At 43.5% G+C, this 20000-nt stretch overlaps 1 pseudogene; it reads right to left on the bottom strand.

The window, feature by feature from the left end:
• Positions 1–4688: 4688 nt before the first annotated feature.
• LOC115518846 lies at positions 4689–5955 on the bottom strand (annotated as a pseudogene).
• Between the last annotated feature and the right edge of the window lie 14045 nt (positions 5956–20000).

Below are 20000 nucleotides of genomic sequence, written 5' to 3'. Positions count from 1 at the left end.
ATAGTGCAAGGCATCGTTTCTCCTTCAAAGCTCCATCCACAGCATGGCATAAATAGGACCTGTGCTAAATTCTGGTAAATATCAACGAATCAGAAGTAATATCATATTATTTTAATAAAGGGTGAAAATGTGCATACAGGTGGAGCAGGGAGCCATTTAATCTTATAGAATTCATTGGTTTTTGATGAAAGGTATTTTTTCATTTTAGTCCATTTTAATTATTCCCATAACTAAATGCTTTTAAGTCTTTGATTCTTTTAATTCTTCTCCTGGGTCATGTTTCTAGGATCTTGGAAACATGGATCTTATTCTAAGAAGAGCTGGATCTTGCTACAGCAAAACAGAGCGTCTAGGACTAGGTTGCTGGCATCTCCTCAAAAGTACTTAAGGGGCGCCTGGGTGGCTCCGTCAGTTAAGCATCCGACTTCGGCTCAGGTCATGATTTCATGGTTCGTGGGTTCGAGCTTCCTGTTGGGCTCTCTGCTATCAGTGCGGAGCCTGCTTCGGATCCTCTGTCTCCCTCCCTCCCTCTCTCTCTCTCTCTCTCCCCCTCCCCCTCCCCAGCTTTCACTCTCTCAAAAATAAAGAAACATTAAAAAAAAGCATTGAAAAGATCTATACATAATGAGGTCAATAATGAAGCATTCTAATAATACTATTTCACACAACGATAGGCATGCAACCTGATAGATATAATCAGAAGAGGGAACACATACAAACAAGAGTGAAATCATGGGAGAGGACTTGAAGGAAAACCTTTTGTTTTTACATGGGCAAATTGTGCATAGTTTGTACTGTTCCCCTTTTCTCATCCTACACCACCCCTTTTACCTATATCATGTTAAGAACATTTTGCACATTTACACATTCTGATTACAAACTGTTACAGGGCCCCACACTACTATTCAGAACAGAGAAGTCTCTATTATTTTTAAATGAATGCTTTCAAGTTCATAATACTTTGAAGCTGCCAAATGGACCACCTACACACTGGCTATAAGTTCCTGATTTATTTAGCAGGGAATACAGAAGGGATCGGAAGAGAGGTGGCTACAGAGAAGTGAAGCAGAACCAGCATATTTTTGTATGGCTTTTCCCTCTGCACGGGCGGGATGCTGCTAAAGCAGCTTCCTGTGTCCCTACTCGCCCAGCTCCATTTTTTGTCACTATTTATTTATTAAAAAATTTTTTTTAATGTTTATTTTTGAGAGAGAGAGAGAGAGAGTGTGTGAGCAGGGGAGGGGCAGAGAGAGAGGGAGACACAACTCACCCCAGGATTTCTGGGACTTTTCAGGTGTTAGTACTGCAAGTCCCATGCCTCACAAAACCCCTCAATCCCTGGTAATCAGTGATAGTTGGTCACCTAAGTGGGTACTTCACACCCACTTAATGGCTTTAATTTGCATTTCCCTAATGACTAATAATGCTGAATGGGTATTCTTTTTTTTTTAATGTTTATTTATTTTTGAGAGAGAGAGAGAGTGTGAGCAGAGGAGAAGGGCAGAGAGAAAGGGATACACAGAATCCGAAGCAGGCTCCGAACTGTCAACACAGAGCCCAACACGGGGCTCAAACCAACGAGCCTCGAGATCGTGACCTAAGCTGAAGTTGGACACTTAACCGACCAAGCCACCCAGGCGCCCCTGTCACTTTTTTAAAAACCGATTTTATTTTTAGGAAATCTCTACACCCAACGTGTGGCTCGAACTCACAACCCCAAGATCAAGAGTCGCATGCTCTACTGACTGAGCCAGCCAGGCTCCCCTGTCACTTTTTCTTTGGATATACTTTTGGATTTATGGACAAATTGCATCAGTAGGATAACCCAGATTCAAAAATGGATACATTTTGCTCCATTTGTATTTTGTTTCATTGTATTTTTTTTCCTCTCTCCCCACACCACATACCCACACAATCTTTTTCTAAATAATCCAAAAGAAAGCAAATTGTAGACTTTGTCTGTTTATCCCTACATACTTCAGTGTATGAATCCTAAGTACAACAATATATTTTTTTTTTTTTACGGAACCAGAGTGTAATGAACAAAATCAGAAAATTTGACATGAATATAGGACTATTATGTAATCCACTGTTTGTATTCAAATTTTAATCGTCTCCATAATGTGCTTTAAAATATTTCCGGGGCGCCTGGGTGGCGCAGTCGGTTAAGCGACCGACTTCAGCCAGGTCACGATCTCGCGGTCCGTGAGTTCGAGCCCCGCATCAGGCTCTGGGCTGATGGCTCAGAGCCTGGAGCCTGCTTCCGATTCTGTGTCTCCCTCTCTCTCTCTGCCCCTCCCCCGTTCATGCTCTGTCTCTCTCTGTCCCAAAAAATAAATAAACGTTGAAAAAAAAATTTTTAAATATTTCCTTCCAGCCCAGGTCCTAACACAGGATCATGTACTGTATTCAGTCTTCTCAACCCAATCTGCGACAGTACCTTCTGTTTCCTCATGATTACATTCAGATCGTATGTTTTTTGCAAATACACCACAGAAGTGATATTAGTTCTTTTCTCAGTGAATCATATCTGGAGGCACGTAATTGTAGATTTGTCTTATTACTGGTAATGTTAACTTTGATCTGGTAATGTTAACTGGTAATGTTACTGGTAATGTTAACTTTATAAAATTATTAGTTATGTCTTTTCAGTTAACTAGTATTTGTGGGGAGATATGAAAACATAATTGTCTCATTAAACTTTCACTCCTTAATTTTTACATCTATTGATGATTTTCTAATTCTTTCATTCACATCCTTTTATTTAAATTTTTTTAATGTTTATTTATTTTTGAGAGGGAGAGACAGAGCATGAGTGGGGGAGAGGCAGAGAGAGGGAGACACAGAATGTGAAGCAGCCTCCAGGCTTGGAGCTCTGAGCTGTCAGCACAGAGCCCGACGCGAGGCTCAAACTCACGAACCGTGAGATCATGATCTGAGCCGAAGTCGGACGCTTGACCGACTGAGCCACTCAGGCGTCCCTCTTTCATTCATATTCTATGTCTTAGTTGGTATTGTACTGTGAGAAAGAGCTTTCTCTTCTCCTATTCATTTATTTATTTATGTCAGTTTTGACTCATGGATTTTTATTCTGTTTAATGGGTTTTTAATTCACTACTTTATAATTTATTTTGATATTAAAATTGTCCCAGAGGGAGCCCTTTCAATCTGCAAACCTCTCCTTTTTATACGTTGCCATCATTCTTTGAGCACTTCCTTAATTTCTGGTACAGCTATTTCGGGCTCATTTTGTATTTTTCCTGGCCCCGCCCTGGTATTAGCCTTTTCTCCAAGGAACATTATGTTGAGAATGGTATCTATTTACTTATTTATTTATGTTGTTGTTGTCGTTGGGAGTGGTATTTAGAGAGCGAGATCTGGATGGCAAGTGTACTCATTGCTAGTGATGTGCCCTAACCTTTAGGCTCTCTCATTGTAGAGGGCAAGGAAACACACACATACACATTCATATCCTCATATATTAATGTTTGTTTCCTTATCTGTCTGTATTTAAAACTTCAAGAATGAGAAACTTGGGGTGCCTGGGTGCCTCAGTCAGTTAAGCATCCAATTCTTGAATTCAGCTCAGGTCATGATCTCACAGTTCCTGAGATGGAGCTCTGAGTCCGGCTCTGCACTGACAGCGGGGAGCTCACTTGAGATGCTCTCTCTTCCTCTCTCTCTCTCTCTCAAAAATAAATGAACTTTTTTTAAAAAGTAAGAATGAGAAACTTGCAGCAGTGTGCTGGAACCAGCTTGAACCGGCTTACTAAATAATTGCAATTCTGTGAGCTGGTTGTAGTGTAGGTTGAAAGCAGCCATCCGAGCATTTATAATATAACAATTGGCAAATGCTACAGATCAAGTGTTTACCCCGCCTCACCCCAAGTCAGTTTCGCATGAGCCACTGGAAATCTGACTTCCGTTACCTTCAATATACCCAGAGTTATTCAGAACACTTAGGTTACATGGCAAAAGGGAACTCAGGTTACTAATCTACTGACTTTAAAATAGGGAGATTATCCTGGATCATCTGAGTGGGCACAAGGTGCTCACAAGAGTCCTTAAAAGCGGAAGAGGGAGGCAGAGAAGAGAGTCAAAGAGCTATGAGGATGGAAGGGGGGTCAAAGATGCTACTTTGCTGTCTTTGGAGACAGAGGAAGGGGACCACAAGCCAAGGAATGTGGTTGGCTTCTAGAAGCTCAAAAAGCATTCTCCTCTAGGGCCCCCAGAAGGAATGTTGACACCTTAAGCTTAGTTCGACGCGTATCGGACTTCTAACCTACAGAACCGTAAGATAACAAATGTTTTGTTTAACCACTGAGTTGATGGTAATTTGCTATAAAAGCAATGGAGAATGAATAGGCACAGTGTGTTTCTTCTGTCAGGGCATTTTCTCTCAGTCAGTGAGATTCATCCCTTTTGTTGAGTCCATGATTTGTTTCTTTTTATTGCACAGTAGTATTCTATTATACGAAACACCAAAGTTAGTTTTGCCATTCTCATAGTGATGAACTTTTGATTATTTCCAGTTATTAGACTACTATGATAAAGCTACTATGAACAGGTTTCTTTTTTTTGGGGGGGGGGCTCAAAATGTGACATTCATTCGAAGGAAAAGAAAAGAAAAGACCAGATATCCATCCCTTAGCTCCCTCCCCTCCCCCATCCTGTTTGTCTTTAGTCCCCCAAGGACTGGACCCCGGCTAGGGGGATGTAGCAGGACAACCCCTCTCAGATGAGGTCAGCAACACCGAGGGGCATCTCCTCAATGGAGGTGTCGTAGAAGGTCTCGATGTCTCAGAGAGTCCTCTCGTTTTCTTCTGTCATCATGTTAAAAGCCACATCCTTATGGTCAAATCATCTACCAGGGCTGATTCTGCAGATACAGTTTTCCCTGTTGGTGGGAAGGTCATAGTTGATGACTAAGGAGACCTGCTGCACATCAATGCCTCTGGCCAGCAGGTCAGTGGTAATCAATACTCTGCTACAGCCAGAGCGGACCCCCGTCATGATCACATCTCACTCCCTTTGGTCCACATCTCCATGCGTGGCAGACTCCACGACGTGTCGGGCACGCATCTTCTCAGCGGGCCAACCAACCTTCCGGTGTTGATTATGACTGCCTGTGTGACGGTCAGGGTCTCATACAAAGTCACACAGAATGTCTAGCATCCACGCTTCTCATTCCACATTGATGTAGAACTGGTGGATACCCTCCGGGTCAACTTTTCCTTCTTGACCAGAATCTGAATGGGGTCCTTCATGAATTTCTTGGTCACCTCAAGCACATCGGAAGGCACTGCAGCTGACAGCAAACCCCTCTGGGTGTTGTTGTTGAGCTTTTGAAATATGTCATAGATCTGGTGCTTGAATCCACAGCTTAACATTTCATCAGCTTTGTCCAGTACACATATCTTGATGTATTTGGGAGACGGGATCTCTAGTTAAGCATATCAAACACATGACTAGGGGTACCCACAATGATATGGGGAGCTTCCATCTGTAGCTTTTGTACCTCAGCATGCACATGGGTCACATGGGTCCCACCAATGCAAGTGTGGCAGGAGGTACCCACATAATCTCCAAATGCCATGACTACCTTCCGTATCTGCTGAGTCAATTCTCTAGTGGGTGTCAGGACCAAGTCCTTTGGAGCCTTTAGATCCAATTCAATCTGTTGCAGGATCCACATGGCAAAAGCGACTGTTTTCCCAGTCCCAGATTGGGCTGGAGCGATCACGTAATAACCCTTGATACAAGGAAGAATGTCTTGCTGCTGGATGGCCAAAGGCCTCTCAAAACCAGAGGTGTAGATGTCACAGACAAGGGACTCAGAGAGGTTCGTGTCATCAAAGCTGCCAACAATTTCATTCTAGTTACTCTCGAAGATGCCTTGGGCTCTGTCCCATCACAGTCATTGTCTCTGGATTGGGATTCCTGACTCACAGACATGATCCTTAGAAACTAGGCTATGAATAGTTTTCTATGCTCTTTCTTTGGATATACGAGCATCCATTCAAGAGAATTGTTACACATTTTGGCTTTTGCCTGGTTCTTAAGCCAGACATTATCAGCAAGCCACATCATCATCCCCAGAAGAGTAGTCAATGAGCAGATGTCCCTGAAAAATAGCTCAGCCATCAGCATCCCAGTGTTGCACAAAGCCTGTCTGCCAGCAAAAATCCAACAAAGTCAGCTTAAAGACGCTAGAACAATGCAGTCTATAATTAAAGTTTTTAAGTAAATTAATAATTCTGCTGGGAGTGGAACCAGAACAGAAAATCAAAAAGCCAGTAGCAGCACCACTAAAAGTAAAGGATGGTAAATTAAAATGTATGTATCCATGCATTTCAGGAGGAAAAGAATTGAGTATCCACTCAGGATTGACAACATTGTGTTAGCCTGACTTATAAAGACTCTGCTGACAACCTTAGTAGGGACATGGTCAGATAAGTAAATAGTATCTGTCCATAACTTATCTTCTAAGTTCTCTGATCATGCTTTTCATTGGGTGCCATGGAAGGAGAGAGACCCTATAGTCCACCTGGTGGGTGTGGACCCAGGAAGGGGTACAGGGGACTGGAGTGTCCTTGTTAATGAGAACAGGAAGTCCAAAGCCCAGAGGCAGGAACTCGTGGGCACAGTTGAGGAACCACAGGAACCTGATGAGTATTCAAGGACAGCAAACCTCTGCTCCTTCAGAGGTACATTATAAAGACACCAGGAATAGGGAACCCTTGAAACATTACCATGTTTATGGAGAAACTCTCAGTAGGGACCAACCAATAACAATATTTCCAAAAGAGATATAAACATCATACCGAAATTCTTTTAATTCTTCAAAATCCTTCTCCTCCCCACCCCCCTGCTTTTTTTTTTTTTTTTTTTTTTTTTTTTTTGTAAAAGTTCCTGGGAATAACCTTTACCTGGAATACTCTCTTTCTTTTCCTATCCCCCCTCCTAAAACTTCTATTAGCATGGCTATTGATCCTTTACATTTCAGCTTAATATCACTTCCTCTTCTAAGTCTTCCCCACTCCCTCGTGTCTCCCTGATCCCCAAACTTTGGAAGATGCTTCTGCTTTGTACAGCTACAGCCTTCTCAGATTGGCCTTACCATTAGCTCTAGCTTTTGTTGTCACTGTTTATTTAGTCATCTGTCTTCCCTGAAAGACAATGAAGTGGTACCCTCGGGAGTATTATTATCACCATTTAAGCTGTGGAATCTGAAGTACATTGTAGAGCGATACCTTGATTCCTCATCTGTAAAACAGGCATAACAACAGGCCCTACCTTAGAGCACTGTGGTGAGCACTGAATGAGTTCATACAGACCAGGCGCTTAGAACAGTAGACCCTCACAGATGATCTCATACCAGCGCCTGGATCTTCCCATCCTCTGCCATTTTGGCGAAGGGCAATTCCAGTATTCCGACTGCTTGAGCCAAAAGCTTTGGACGCATCCTTAACCACCTTTCTCTTTCTCTCTTACCCCTCATTCAATCCATTAGCAAATCCTGCCTGTCGGCTCTACTCCCAAATGATCTACTGCTCAAATGATGCAGCACTTTCTCACCACTTCCTCTACGACTACCCTGGTCTGAGCCATCATCCCTCTCACCTGGATTACTGAAACAGCATCCTTACGGGTCCTCCTCCTGCTTCCACCATTGCCCCTCACTCAGCTCTCCACAATCATCCCATTGAACCACAAGTCAGAGTGGGCTATTTCTCTGCCCAGACCCTTTCGGTGGCTCCTGTCTCACTCAGAGTCAAAGCCCAAGACCTGATGATGGCCCACAAGTCTCATGACTGGCCTCCAGCTAAGTCTCATTCCAGCCACACGGGACTCCTTGCTGTTTCTTGAACAGACCATACACACTTCTGCCTCAGGACCTTTGTGCTTATTGTACTTCCTCCAGAGAGCATAGTTGCTCCCTCACTCCTTTCTGCTCAAACCAGTAAGAACTCCGTGGACCACCTTATATAAAACCATCTCCCTCCTCTCTATACTCCTCCACTCCAGACTCTCCAACTCTTTAACCTATTTTATTTATATTCCTAGTAGTTATTACTATGTGGGATATCTATCTATGTATCTATATACATGTATACAGAAAGCTGTGTATATATATATGTATATATGTATATATATATATATATATACATATATACATATATATATTTGTTTATTGTCTTTCCCCACTTGAATGTAAACTCTGTAAGGCAGGTATCTGTTTATTTTGTTCACTATTACACTCCCAGAGCATGAAACAACATGGCATAAATGCCATAAATGCTCAATAAATATTTGTAAATAAATGAATGACGATTGTTATTTGGTACACAGTAGTAGGTCCACCATAACTACTTACTGCATAAAAAAACAAATGAATATTCCATAGTTTCCCCAGAAGAGCATTGCTAATGGGGGGCTCAGGTGAAAGAAACGGGGACATGTATGCACAAACATTTGCTGCATGGGCTGCATGTTCTTGGAATCACGGTTTCTTCTAATCCTTTTTAAAAATGAGTGTTTCAGAGGTGCCTGGGTGGCTCAGTCAGTTAAGCGTCTGACTTCTGCTCAGGTCGTGACCTCACAGTTCATGAGTTCAAGCCTCACGCTGGGCTCTGTGCTGGCAGCTCAGAGCCTGGAGCCTGCTTCAGATTCTGTGTCCCCCTCTTGCTCTGCCCCTTGCTTGCTCTCTCTCTCTCTCTCAAAAAATAAATAAAAAACATTTTAAAAAAATAAATAAAATGAGGGTTTTATACGGTTTGTATGTCCACTTTTAAGTAGTCTGCACTTTTAAGTATCTAAACCTCAGTTATCATCAGAATTACCCACAGGGATTCTTATTCAATCGGTCTTATTTAATTGGGAATTCAAGTAAGTTTGAGCAAGAATTTAACCTTTAGTTTCCTTATATGAAGAATAGGATTATAATACCATCCACTAGGGTGGTAAGGATTACATAAAATATTCTCTGTGGGGTGTCTTACACATAGTATTAGGTACTAATGCTTCTGCTCATTTTCTTTAAAGTTTAGAGGTAAAATTCTTACAAACAAATCATATTCCTTGCTCTCTAAAATTTTAGGTTTGGGGGCACCTGGATGGCTCAGTCGGTTAAGCGTCTAACTTCAGGTCATGATCTCGGGCTCTGTGAGTTTGAGCTGGGCGTCGGGCTCTGTGCTGACAGCTCAGAGCCTGGAGCCTCATTCGAATTCTGTGTCTCCTCCTCTCTCTGCCCCTCACATGCTCATGCTCTGTCTCTCTGTCTCTCAATAATAAATAAACGTTAAAAAAAATTTTTTTTTTTAATTTTAGGTTTGATTTCATCTTTAGTCCGGATCTCTACTTTGAGTTCCAGATTTATTTTGCAAATACGTACTCAGCATCATCACTTGGATGTCTCACTGAGATGTCGAACCCAACACATCTAAAGCAACTCAAACTTGTCCGCTCGAGGCCTCCTCCTCCAAGTCCCCCTTCTCCAGCAATGAGATAAGCTCACACCAGACATCTAAGAGTCCTTTCCTCTCTCTCACCTTTTACGTGCAATTAACGATCAGGTGCTTACGGTTCCAACTCTGATCAATTTTCTCGGTCCCCCATCTTCTACTCTCCATTGCCTGCACACTGGTCTTCACACACCCTCTGCAGCTCCCTTCTTACTCATTCTCCACACCGCAGCCAGAAAGGTCGTTTACAAATGCAAATCGGGTCGTGTCCCGATGGATCCTCTCCAACTCTTTAGTGGATTCCTTTTGTCTTTAGGATTAAATCTAAAGTTTTCAGCGCGGCCCCCAAACCTTCTACCCACCTCTCCTTCAGCACAGGCACCTCCCTGTAGCCACAGGTGAAGCCTGTTCCTACCCAAGAGCCTTCAAACCTGTAGTTTCCATAGCAACAAATGCACTCCCCACCCCACCCCCTTCCCTTTGTTGCCCGACTTAACTCTTCCTTATTCTTGAAGGTTCAGCTTAAATGTCACTTCCTCAAAGAGATCTTTTTTACCGCTAGAGCAGACAGGTCCCTTGGTTACACAGTCTCATAAGTCCCAGGCCTTCGTCTAGCAATCATCACAACCGTGATTAATACCGATTCTCAATTCTAAGCCACTTGCTTCACATTTTAAGTTGCCAGCTGTCAAGCAGAAGAGGAAGTAGTAATGCCATCACTATTGCCAACACACATTAGGACCTAATTTTTTTAAAGGTGTCTCTGGACCCAATTCACCTTGCGCTATTTTCAGAGTTGAAATTTAATTTAAATTTGGATTTCAGGGGCACCTGGGTGGCTCAGTCGGTTAAACATCTGACTCTTGATTTTGGCTCAGGTCATGATCTCATGGTTCCTAAGATGGGGCCCCGAGTGGAGGTCTGTGCTATCAGTGCAGAGCCTGCTTGGGATTCTCTCTCTGCTCTCTCTCTCTCTCTCCATTTCTCTCTGCCCTTCCCCCACTCTCTCTTTCTCAAAATAAATAATAAACTTAAGAAAGTAATCAATTTGGATGCCAACTTAAAGCTTAAAATATCTAAAACAAAACAAAACAAACACTCTATAGGGATACTTGGGTGGCTTAGTTGGTTAAGCATCCCACTCTTGATTTCGACTCAGGTCATGATCTCAGGTTTGTGAGTTCATGCCCCCAGTCAGGCTCTGTGCTGACAGCGAGAAGCCTGCTTGGGATTCTCTCTCTCTGCCCCTCCTCTGCTCGTTCTCTCTCTCTCTCAAACAAATACATAAAACATTAAAAAAATACACACTACATTGTGGCATACAGAATGTGGAGCACTGCCTAAGTAGATTGCCCACCACGGCCAACAAGTGAAATTTAGGGCAGTTGAAACCATCAGCTCAGAATCAATCAGAAGAAAATGGTGGTAAAATTTTCAAAACTGGGAGAGGGTGGCTTCTCTGACACCAACTTTGCGCAGAAGTCCTGAAGGACTACTTGACCCAGGCGAGGAACACTTATCTGGTTGAAATTTGACTTCTGGCAAACTTTTAAGAGCAGCTATTTATCTCCTAGTGATATGTAATTGAGAACAGTAAGAACAAAAGCCACTTGGAAATACAGACAAAGCACTGTGTTTTTCCATATGCTTTGCAATCATCCTTTCATACCCCTAATGGCGTTCAGGGCGTGAAGAACCCTGCATACACCCTTATAAAAAGCATTAATGCACAGGATCAAGCCTGACACGGAGGCATACTTCACCCTGAATGTGAAGGTCAAAACTCAGTTTGATTGTAAAGGAGAAAAACAGAAATTAAAAAAAAAAAAAAAAAAAAAAACAACTGGATAAACGTATGCTCTGCTGTCCCTCAGCACCTGAAAAGCTGCTACTAAAACACGGGAGTGACTGACAGTTGGAAACTTTGCTCTGAGAAAATGAGTGCCACCAGCTGTGTCATTTTTAAAATGACAGTCTTTCAGAATAAGTGCCTGAGGACCGACACCTATGTTTTGTTCACTGGAATGTCCCCCGAGCGTAGGCCAATACCTGAGTCCTATACAAAAGGTGCTCAATAGTTGTTAGATAAGAGTTCTCGGTTTACACTGCAAACTTTGGTCACTTTCACCTAGGTTGTGGCGAACTTGAAAAGGCTTGGGATCCCGGCCACCTCCCCCGTGCCCGTGCCCTTTGCTTCTCCACCTCTCTCCCACGGGGAGGGTGCTGGGAGCCGCCCTAAATCCAATCCCCTCACGGGGCCACCCCCTTCTCTCTCTGGCCTCGGCTCCGGCTCGGCCCCTGCTGCGCTGCTCCGCGGAAAGGCCAGCGGAGAGTTGCAAACGCTTTGGTTTTCATTCCAGTCTACGAGAAGGAAACACGAACCCAGCCACCAGGAGGCCCCTGGTCTGAGAACAGAAATCATGAGTCATAGATTCGGGGGTTCGGACCTAGGAGCAGCTGGCGATGTGGATGGGTGTGGGTCTGCGGGGATGGAGGGGGCTCCCGAAAGGCCACAGCCCTTCCCTCCCGGGTAGGGCTCCCCGAAGATTTCCCTCCCCCACCCCCCCCCCCCATGCCCCCGACCCCGTGCTCTCCTCGCTCTCGCCCCGGGCCCGCGGCTTTCAGGGGGCGGCCAGGGGTCCGGGAGGGGGCGGCGCTCGCGCTCCAGGTCGCCGCCCCCGCGGCCACATCACCAGGCGCTCGCTTCCCCTGGGGCGGCGGCGCGGCTGCGCGTGCGCGGGGCGGCCGCGCGGGGGCGGGGAGCGAGCGGGCCGCGGGCGCCGGCTCCCGGGCTGTCAGCGCCGGGCCGGCGAGGGCGCGAGGAGGCGCGCGAGCAGGAAGGAGCCGCGGCCCGGGGCAGCCGCCAGCTGCCAGCCGCCGCCGCCGCCGCGGGGGACCAGGTGAATGCTCCTTCCGTCCCCCGCCCCGGGTGCCCCGGTCGCGTCTGAGGAGGCGGGGTCCCCTCTCCTTACACCGGCCGCCGCGGCCGCGCTCCGGGGCAGGTGATAATGGAGGGGAAGTCTGGGCTTTGGCCGCGGCGCCGGGTTCGGGCGCATCCCAGGTACTGGAGGGAGGAGGGGTGGGACCGGGCTCGGGACCCAGCGGCCGGGGCGACGGGGAGCGGCGGCGCGCCCCTCCCGAGCCGCCGTGTCTCCCCACCCCCTCGGGCCCCTGCGCCTGCCCCACCTCGGGCGGGACCGCAGGCTGGCCCTGGGCGCCGGCTGCCGGCAGCCGCGGCTGGACGGGCGGGCGGCCCCGAGCCCCGCTGGGCCCGGCAGCGGATGGTGGCCGAGTGATGGGTGGAAGGTGAGCTGGGCTGGAGACGCCGCCAGGCGGGCTCGGGGCACACCCCGGCTCCGCTGCTTCAGGGCTCCGCAGTTGCTCTGTGTCCCCGCCCTCTTTGATTCTTTTCTTTATGTAAGTGAAATACACGCATCTCAGTTAACCCCCCCCCCCCCCCAAACGGGCATCTACATGGAGAGATCATATGTTCGTATGTAATTATGTATTTACCATTTACATGCATATTACGTGTTGTCTGTCTGTAAATGAGCACTTGGGGTTTTTTTTTTAATTGAGATATACTGCACACCGTAAAATTCGCCCTTTCGAAAGTGCGGCCTTCACATAGTCACAAAGTTTTGCAACTATCACCACTATCCTGAACATTAGCATCACGTCAAAATGAAACCCTTTGACCCATTAGCAGCCATTTCTCATTTCTCCCTTAGCCCACCCTCTGGCAACCATTAATCTACGTCCTTTCCCTAAGGATTTGCCTGTTCTGGAAATTTCATATGAATGGAATCGTACAGTAGGTGACTTTTTGTGTCTGGCCTCTTTCACATAGCAAAGTGTTTTCAGGGTTCATCCGTTTTGTAGCGTGTATCCGTATTCTTTTTCACGGCTGGGTACTATTCCGTTGTATTGGTGTAGCATAGTTTCAGATATTGTCTATCCATTCATCACTTGATGGACATTAAGGATGTTTCCACTTTTGGTCATTGTGAATAATGCTGCTATGAGTATTTGTGTGCAGGTTTTTATGTGGGCATATGCTGTCATTTTTCTTGGGTGTATATATGATTAGCTTGTTGAGGAACAGCCAAACTTTTCCATAGTAGCTGCAACCTTTTACATTCCTGCCGAACAGTGTATGAGGGTTCCAAATTCTCCACCTGTTGGCCAACACTTGTTACTGTCTATTGGGTAGTTTTTATTATAGCTATGCTAGTGGGTGGGAAGTGGTATTGATTTGCATTTACCTGATGACCAATCATGTTGAGCATCTTTTCGTGTTCTTATTTGCTGTTTGTACGGCTTCTTTGGAGAAATGTCTCTTCGTATCCTTTGTCTATATTTTAATTGGGTTATTTGTCTTTTTTCTTACATGTCGGGTGTTTGTCTTTTTACTGTTGTATTGTTCATTTGTGGACGAAATTTTAGGTTTGGGGGCTAGTAAACTTTAAAAAAGCCAGCCAACCTGATAGCAAGTGACATGGTGCTTCTACTTGGGCGAAACTAAGTGCCATTTATGCTTTTTTCAGAATACCCGACCTGTCCATTCTTGGGTGTCTTACTGCCTGTTTCCCTTTCTGGTATTTTGAGAAAAGCCACAAGAGAGACCACACACAGTTGGTGTTTTCATATATTCTTTGCTTGGTTTGAAAAAAGTCCCAGTTATCACTGTAATTACAAATAACTCGGATTGATGGCTAGCTAAACAAACTAATAAAAAATGGCAAACACCAGTGATTCAATTAAAATTTCATATACTTACCTGCTCAAGCAAAGTGGAAGGTCTTATTTTACTAAGTTCGTGTAGTTTTATTACAGTTGTATTCATCTGTGGGGGGGGCAAATTTTTCTGATGGCGCTGAAGTTAAGAGCCACTTAGAGCTGATGAACGCAACTATGCTTATTTCGTGGTTAATTTCTGAGTACACACAAATTCAGCGTTAGCCTCAGCTCTTTTATAGCAAAAACCACTGGAAAAGACACGGCACCTGTCTCTCAGGAGTTCAGGCTCACTTTCCTATTATCCTAATGTGACTGTTCAAAAGTATACTTCCAAATTTCAGAAATGTTATAGAAAATAAAATTAAAGATTTCCAAGTGGAATTAATGGATAAGCAGCTGAATAAAAGTGTGAAGAAAAGCCCAATCCTGCTTTTCAACTACTAAATTATATAACAATGGAAACATTTAACCCTTTTATGCCTCATTGACTTCCTTCATAGAATGCATAATTTCACTGTATAAGCTGAGTGTATGTTTTTCTTTTAGCTAATGGAATGATTATCAAACATGTTGAAAATATCACCCATCCAAACTAATAGTTTGTTACTGACTCACCCAAAGGATATGTAAATGTCCCGAGGCTACAAATGTTTTCCAAGGTGGCCTTCTCTGCACTCTGGAGTTTTTAGTGTCACTTATTAAGGACTGAGAGTCGAGGACAATGAAAAGTAGGAACAATTTGGGGACATGATCCCTGGGAAATGGTGGTCAGAGCAGACCCTGCCTCCTTTATGGTGGACTTCTAGGCACCTCTCATCTTTTCTCTGAGATTATTGTAGTTAGATTTCTGTAACTTAAAAATACTGTATGTGTTTTAATATATATAAGGCATATATATCTCCAGTAGGGTTCAAAGGCTAGGACTGTCAATCAGTTATTCTATCTTAATGTGAATGGATTTATTCAGATTGCTTTCCCCTTGATCAGCTACACTGAGGAAATGGGAATTTTGACTTGAAGAAGGATAAGAGAGGTAAGTAGTATGAGATCATGGAACATTTTGCGGGTTTGGCAAAACTTGCTGTATTTCTAGAAGTGTGGGTGTTGAAAATGGAGATCTTTGGACAGCATAAAAGGTCTGGAAGAAGAGTCAAGAAAAGCAAGAATGAGAATTTGGAAGGGAAGGTTGTAGGATATGAAGATAGATTCAATATATCGAGATATTTTTGCCCAAGAGAAATTCTAAATAGCACAAGTGGAAGAACCTTTTTCTCCTTCATTCCATTCCTCTTCCCCTTTTCCCCACCTTGCTTCTCCATGCTACTCTCCTCCTAGGACCCTGAAGTCAGATTGTGATGACTGTTGTGCATGTGTAAGCTTTTCAGTGTGCTAATTACACCCCTTCTGTCTCCAGATTCTGGTTTCTTGAGATCAGAGTAAAGAAACCAGATGAAGATGAAAATACTGTTAAAATAGTTTGTTATTTCTGGTAAAGCTGGATTGGAAAACTTAGTTTAGATCCCTGCTTTCTCTATTCCTTCTTAATTTGCCTACCTAGAGGCAACTGTAGCACCTAAGGTACAGGTCTCACCTGCAGGGAGGGAAAGTCCTGAATCAGGAAGTTTACCTTCTAGGAGTTGGAATGGGAAAGGAAACTTTCTTTGAAGGCGTCCAAGTTCCAGACAGCCAGTGAGAGCTTGGGGGCGGGGCCTGTCTGGAATATTGACCTTTATTCTTATCTTAGCCCTTAGGTAAATCACTTTCTCAGAGGAATTGCTGCTGGGGTAAGAGAAAAGTGTCCCTTCCATGGCCCCCCTTCAATCCCGATTTCTCCTACTCAGAGGAGTGAAGGTTCTGCTGTCATTAGAAAAATAAGCAGCCATCCTCTTGCGTTTTGTAGACTAGCCTAGGAAATTAATCATTTATAAAATTGGAGCTGAGGTCATGTTTTCCTTGGAAGGGTTTTTTTAAGTGGGTGATCATTTCATTGTATGGTTAAATGTATAGATTATTAAGTCTTTTTCCTAACTTGTTTTACTCCTCCAATATTTATTTACTGAGTGTCTAATAGGCACTGGGCTAGGCCTTTGGGATTCAGCGGTGAACAAGAATGGGTCCTTGCTCTCATGGAGTTTACAGCCTAGAGAGACAGCTAGTGCAGAAACAATTACAATAAAGCGTAATAAATGTTAGAAAGCTTAGAGTACTTTGGGACCAGAAGAGGGGGACCCAATCTGAGAGGGTCAGTGGAAGTAATGGCTGAGCCCCAAGGTCACAAAGTGGAATAGGAAGTAGCCAGGTGAAAGGGAAGAGTGAGGATGAGCAAGAGTTTCAGGAAACAGGAACATACGGAAAGGCCAAGAAGGGAGAGAGAGGGTGGTTTACTAAATCAGTATTTTTCAAACTGCAGGCTCCTGGGCAGCTACCAGTAGATTGTAAATTCAATTTAGTGGATTGTGATCTGCATCTTGATTTATTTATTTATTAAAAAATTTTTTTTTATGTTTTTATTTTATTTTTGAGGGGGGGGGGCAGAGAGAGAGAGAGAGAGACATACACAGAATCCAAAGCAGGCTCCAGGCTCTGAGCTGTCAGCACAGAGCCTGATGTGGGGCTCGAACTCACGGACCATGAGATCATGACCTGAGCTGAAGTTGGATACTTAACCGACTGAGCCACCCAGGTGCCCCTGTGATCTGCATCTTTTAAAAAAGAAAATGTGTCACACATAGTTACTAGATTGTAATGTGTAAAGTTTGAAAATGTCTGCAATAGAGGAAATAGACAAAAAGCCTGTGTGACCACAGGCAAAGGTGGATGGGAATGATTATACAGGATTTAGTTAACCTTGTTAAAGAATTTGGATTTGTTTTAGAGGAAATGAGAAGCCACTGAAAAGGGTCTGATTAGATTAATTATTTTCCAGAGATACTTCTGAGTGCCTGGTCTTTCTCTACTCAAATACAAACCGCAAATTCCTTGGCCCAGTGTTACAGGTATTCCAAATTTGGTTCTAATCTATTTTTTCTAAAGAATCTTTCTTCTATGAAATGGAACCTCCCATTTCATAAAGACTTATTGTCTGCCTAAGTGCCTTTGCACTGACGGAAAGATCTGTCTCATGTTGAACCTCTGGCATTTAGCTTAGTGCTTGGTACCCAGTAGGGATTAAGAAATCTTTGTTGATAGAGTCTAAATATCCTGTGTATTAGAACTGTTACATGGTAGTAGAAATGACCTTGATGTTTCTAATAATACTTGCTTTTGGAAAAAGAAAAAGGTTTTATTAGAAATTCTTTTTTGGGGGGTGCCTGGGGTGGCTCCGTTGGTTGGGCGTCTGACTCTTGATTTCAGCTCAGGTCATGATCCCAGGGTTGTGGGATCAAGCCCTATGCTTATGATTCTCTTTCTCCCTCTGTCCCTCTCCCTCTCTCTTTCTCTCCCCATCCCCCCCCCCTCCATCAATTCTTGTCTTCTCATTTGGAATCATGTTAGTGATAGAATCATATTGATTTATTTAAAAGATAATATTTAACAAAAAGTACTCTAATGTTATTCTAAAGCAGTAGCAGAGAGAAGAAAAAGAAGAGACTTTCTGATCTGGGAGTTTTTCTTCCCAAGGACTACAGAGCAATGACAGATTGTTCATACGAGGAGGCAATCTAGCAGTCATTTATATTTTGTTTGGATGGGCATTTTCGGAGCACTCACCAGAAGACAGTTTTATAAAGATGGTTAGGAACAAAGAGAATAAATTAGATTAAAATGTATCAATCATATGAGCTTAGTGGAGAGGCAACAGAGAATAAATTTTGGTTTTAGAAGAAGTAAAAATAGAACATCCATACACCCAAAGAACTTACAAATAAGAATTTAATGATGTCAGTTTGTTGCCAGAGAATGATTGTACTGTCACAGTACTGTGACTTCACAGAATCAGATTGTGAAACCCAACTGTGAAGGAAAAATTCTTTAAGTGTATGGTTTCGATAAGTGGCAAGAGAAGTTATGAAAAATTCATGAAAGGTAGAGAGATTTCAAGTTCTGATTCAAATTTCTCTTTAATATACTTTTGAGATGTGGAAACTTGGCTAATTAGTTTTGTAAATTAGATTTTATGTAGCTTAAACATGAGTGCTAGAATCTAATTTTGCTAATATGGGATGGCTTTTTTAAAAATACTTACTGAGTCTTGTATTTTTATGTTCTACAGAGTCCTATTTTAAGCAGTGCATTGTAGAACCTAAATTGAAGCTGCTAACTTGTATAAATTTATCCTCAGGAAATCATTCTAAATATGGGAAATTATTATGCACCAAGATGTTCATTTTCGGTGCAATGTAGTTTAGTCAAGAAAATGCCCTGCTATAGGGAAATGATTCATTACAATGTGGCAGTGCACTTGATATTTAACCATTGAAAGTGCCGTTTTAGAGCGATGGTTTCTTATTTATTACTTTTTAAATTAAAAAATAAAAAGTGCTCAATAAAGGCCCCTGGGTAGTTCAGTCACTTAACGGTCCAACTCTTGATTTCGGCTTAGGTCATGATCCTGTGGTTTGTGAGATCAAGCCCCTAGTCAGGCTCTGTACTGACAGTGCAGAGCCTACTTGGGATTGTCTCTCTCCTTCTCTCTGCCCCTCCACCGCTCACACTCGTGCCTGCTCTCTCTCTCAAAATAAATAAATAAATAAACTTTAAAAAAAAAAGTGCTCAATATAAGCAAAATTACAGATAATATAAAAATATACAGGATTTAAAAAGCGAAAGTGGTGTTGCAAGTCCTTCCTTACCCTACCCCACAACTGAGGCCAACCTGGTTCTTTAGAAGTAAATACTCTGAGCACTTTGGTATCTGCCCTTCCTTTAACCTTTCTTTAACCCAGTGTTTTTCAAATTGTGCTCTCATGAGGGGCTTCTGGGTCTTCTCAAGTTAGGTAGGTAGAGACCTAGTGGATGGGAAGCAGGTGCTTCACTCTCTACTGCTTTGTCTGTTCCTGTTTTATATATAGGGATTTCACATAGGGTTTAATTTAAACAAATAATTGCTCTGCATTAAAAGTAAATGTTTAGGGGCACCTAAGTGGCCCAGTGGGTTGAGCATTTGACTCTTGGTTTCAGCTCAGGTCATGATCCCAGGGTCATGGGATCAAGCCCCACGTTGGGCTCTGCACTGGGCATGGAGGTGGAGCCTTTTTGGGATTCTCTCTCTCTCTCTCTCTCTCTCTCTCTCTCCCCCCTCCCCCCTCCCCCCCTCCGCTCGCTATAAATAAATACATAGATAGGAGCCTGCTTGGGATTCTCTCTCTCTCTCTGCCCCTCTCTCCTGCTTGCTATAAATAGATAGATAGATAGATAGATAGATAGATAAGAAAAGGAAGTCCTAAACACCCTACTAAGGAATTCCAGATCTTACCCAGTTCACCATTTTGCTACATAGTGATATGAATGTTCCACATAGACCTGTCTATTTTCCCCAGCAGTTTTATGGATGGTAACCAGTCACCTTGTTGGAATCCACTCTCCCCCAACCCCTACCTTTTTTCCCATCTCTCTAAATCTTACCTGTTCTTTAAATTTTTTTTATTATTATGTTTATTTATTTTGAGAGAGAGAGAGAGAGAGAGAGAGAGAGAGAGAGACAGTATGAGCAGGGAAGGGGCAGAGAGTGAAGGAGATACACTCCGAAGCAGGCTCCAGACTCTGAGCTGTCAGTGCAGAGCCTGAGGTGGGGCTCAAACCCACAAGCTATGAGATCATGACATGAGCTGAAGTTGGACGCTCAACCGACTGAGC

This window comes from Lynx canadensis, chromosome B4 (genome assembly GCF_007474595.2).
Source record: "Lynx canadensis isolate LIC74 chromosome B4, mLynCan4.pri.v2, whole genome shotgun sequence".
In the NCBI taxonomy this organism is placed as follows: Eukaryota; Metazoa; Chordata; class Mammalia; order Carnivora; family Felidae; genus Lynx; species Lynx canadensis.
Note: the sequence above shows the minus strand (reverse complement) of the source record. Positions and strands in the feature narration are given on the sequence as shown.